Genomic DNA, 3,773 nt, shown 5'->3' on the forward strand with positions numbered 1-3,773 from the left:
TTCTATTAACAAATAAATGGATAAAGATTTATATACAATATATTTATATAAATTGTATTTATATACAATGGAGTATTATTTAGCCATGAAAAAGGAGGAATCCTGCCATTTGCAACAAATAGATGGACCTTGAATATACTATGCTTAGTGAGATAAAATGAAGACAAATATTGTAGGATTTTATTTATATGTGGAATCTAAAAAAGAGAATAGAAAAGTGATTACCAAAGGTTGGGGGTGGGGAAACTAGAGATTTTTTTCCCCCTTGTATTAATGCTTTAATTAAAATTTTCCAAAACATCCTTCAAGGTACATCGTTATACAGATAATGTTTTTATCAGCAGCGATGGCTCTCATGTATGTTGAAAAACAAAAATTCACTGACACAGACACTTCTGATAGAAAAAAAATGGCCACAGCTGTTTGTCTTTGTTTGAATTACAGCAAAAATAAATTTTAGAGTATAATCTAAAATAACTCTGTGCCCTCTCTGATTCAAGAATCTGATTCTTAAGTTTCAAACCAGCATAGTACTACATCATTCAACACAAATATCAAGGAATATCTCCTCTAAGCATTCTGTTAATGACAATTTGGCAAGAAGTGATAAATGCTAAGGACTCTAGTCAGAAAACAGCTTGATGTTTTTATTGCTTGAGATTATGTTTATTTATTTATATGTGTGCTTATACCTGTTATTTCCAACATAATTTAAGGTGGCCTTTGACAGTAATTGAGATTAGCTGACATCTCAACAATCTCAGACAAAAACTTATTTAATCAAAAGAAAATATTTAACCTAAAATGGTAATAAATTAAAATCTTTCAGTTATTGCTTTAGTAAGACAATGTATGTTTTATAAAAATTTTGCCTATTTCTCCAAAATAGGATAAATACTAAGATTTTTTCCTGTCAATCATTACTTTGAGTTAATAAACTTGTTGCTATCTTTATAAAAGAATAAAAATAAACAATTATGTAGCTGCAAAGCTTAGTTGCAATTTTCCACTGTAAAATTTATTCACATCACTGTTTTTTAAATTCAATATTCCTTTGCCTATAGTCGTATGTGAATAAACAGTGAATAGTTTTACAGCTCCCTTAAAATATAGGTGAGGAAAACATATGCATACATTTGCCATACCAACAGCTGGCTTTTATTTTTTAAGGAAATGTTATTAAGTTAAAAAAGAGGATTCCATGAAATTAAATAGGATTCCCAGTGATGATATTATCTGAGACCTATGAGATTTGAAACATAATTATAAAAGGCTAATAATCAAAGGACTCAATCCTACTTTTCCACTTTTAAGAAAATCCAAACCATCTGTCACATCCCCTTCGGCAGGTTCCCGCAGCCTCAGTCATCCACAGAGCCCCTGCCCCTACTCGGTGGGGACAGAGCCCTGCACGGAGGACAGCAACACGTCTTCAGTTGGTTTCTTAGGGTTTCCCTCCAGGTCTGTCTTGATTGTTCCAGACTCAGAGAATTACCACTCCAACTCATCCATTGTCAGGTTCATGCCACCAAACACCAGGTGTTCGATAAACTGAGCCTTGATATCACCTTCAAGGTAAACAGATATCGTGGGCAGATTCCTATCAGGACAATTGGGTATGCAGGTTGTTGAAATGGCTTTGATAAATTTGACCCCAGGAAACTTCCTGGCATGTCCCCTGATTTATTGGGGCACAGAGGGAAATCTCTTGTTTGTAAAGGTGCAAGTTACCCACAAGCCCTCTCCAGCTGTGGTAACTTCTCGAACATGATCCTTTCTTGAGACGTCCAAAACTTCTCCAAATGTATTCTTCAGTTTAGTAGCTTTCCACTCAGCCAGTCTTTGTTGTCTGTACATTTCAATAGCTCGTTCATCTTCCTCATGAAATTCATCTTCATTCTCCTCCAGTTCTTCCAAAGTCATGTCTTCGTATGTTTCAAGATGGACTGCTGAAGGACTCGCTACTCCTCCTCCTCTGTCCCTTTTCCAGCTCATTCAAACTTTCCTGTGAGGACAGGATGCCCTTTCTGTGTAAGACACCGCTCCACTCGGTGTCTGACTTGGGGTCCTGCGTCTTGTTGCAAATAAATCAAGCCAGGTGGGCCGCGATGCCACCATCCCTCACTTCTCTGCCACACACACCGGGGATTTGTTCTTAAAGGTGCAAAGCTGCAACTAGAAGATAAATTCTGGAGACCTAATGCACAGCAGAGTGATTCGAGTCAAATGTTATTCCTTAGTGACACTTTCTTTGACTGCCACTGGCTCCCACTTTGGGTCTTATAGAGCAAGCCCTGTTTCTTGCCTTTTGAGCACTTCTTTCGTTTGTAGTTTTAGATTTGAAAGCATGACTAGTAGATTAGTCCCCCATGTGCAAACAAAGACTACAGGGTTTTCATCATCAGACTTTAGAGCTGTCCTCGAATGCAATGTGTGTTAACAAATGTGTCTTTTTTGTTGTTAAATGAATACAAAGAATGGATGTAAGTAAATTTATTAAGAAAAACGTGATAGGATTTCCATAGAAGTTGAATGTAGCTGACTCGATTGTAAACTGCTTGTAGAAAGAAAAGCCCTCAAATAATAGTTATTAACTAGGTTATTAGCTACACAGAACATAGATGTTCACAAAGTATTTGGAGGTGAGCATGAAAAAGAACATAAATCCATGTAGCACAACATTTGACTCATCAAATTGTTTTAAGTCTAATTTTAAAATTATGCTAAGCAGCTATGTGCCACCCTGCTTATTTGTGTTTCTGAAATAAGATAATATGTTTAAAATGTGGAACCAGCTGACTCTTATTGTCTAGCTCTGAAAATTAGTCCAAAATTTCACTTTGGAATTACATTGTGTTTTTTCAGAAAGTGAAAGAGAAAGAAAAAAAAAATACAAGACAACATATTTGATGAAATCTTCTTCACTCAATATTGTCCAGGCAAAGGGGAAAAAAGGGAGTGTGACAAAGGGGTGACGGTAGGATCCAGGGAGCCAACCAGAGACCGTCTGAAGAGAAAATAAGCTTAGAATAGTGGGTACAGGTAAAAGACTGGAGAGAAAAATCACAAACAGAAGAAAGATAAGTATGCGTAAATGCAGACAGTCTCATTGAAATAGGAAACCTCAGTAGAGCATTCTTAAAGAAAAGAATGGCTTCCTTAGTTTATGCCTGCCTCTAAGAATCTTTTCAATGCAAGTCCTAAAAGTATAAAGGAATGACATTTGTGAAAAGCGTCCTGAGGTTTTGTTTGTTTCTTTTTCTGAAGAACATTGCCAAATTAAATCCAAGATGCTATCAGAGATTGTACTGACACAGCTTACAAAACGGACCAAATGCCAAATGCTAGGCACACACAGCGTCTCTGTAACCTAAGGATAACCATGAATTCAGCTGCATTTCCATACTGTCGCCATCGGTCTTGCAAAGGTGGTTACAAATCACTCTGCCAGTAGAAATTGCAGCTTAAAGGTCAGATAAGTAGGATATTTCTGTCATAGGACAAGTACAAGCTAAGTCAGTAGAAGTGTCCCCTTTGCTCACCCTTATATTTTACAGACTTTGTGTCAGATTTTTATTTTTTTAAAACATAAGGGAAATTCTGTACCTCTAACTGTAGTTTTCCGGCTTCAAGTTATAAAGCAACAGTTAGACTAGACGCCGCAGTGGGTATGAAGCCTTTAAAAGTTTGGGGTTAAACATTGAATAATGTGAACGGATGCTTGAGTCATACATCCAATGCAGTCAGGTGAAAGGCCCCTGAGAGGACCGGCT

At 36.8% G+C, this 3,773-nt stretch overlaps 1 pseudogene across 1 annotated transcript; it reads right to left on the reverse strand.

Moving 5' to 3' along the window:
• Positions 1-1,361: 1,361 nt before the first annotated feature.
• LOC308499003 (phosducin-like protein 3) lies at positions 1,362-3,415 on the reverse strand (annotated as a pseudogene). Its single transcript has 2 exons — positions 3,407-3,415; positions 1,362-2,074 (listed from the first exon to the last, which is right to left on the reverse strand). The product of its transcript is annotated as a phosducin-like protein 3 (transcript).
• Between the last annotated feature and the right edge of the window lie 358 nt (positions 3,416-3,773).

This window comes from Rhinolophus hipposideros, assembly GCF_964194185.1.
Source record: "Rhinolophus hipposideros genome assembly, chromosome: 1".
Taxonomy (NCBI): Eukaryota; Metazoa; Chordata; class Mammalia; order Chiroptera; family Rhinolophidae; genus Rhinolophus; species Rhinolophus hipposideros.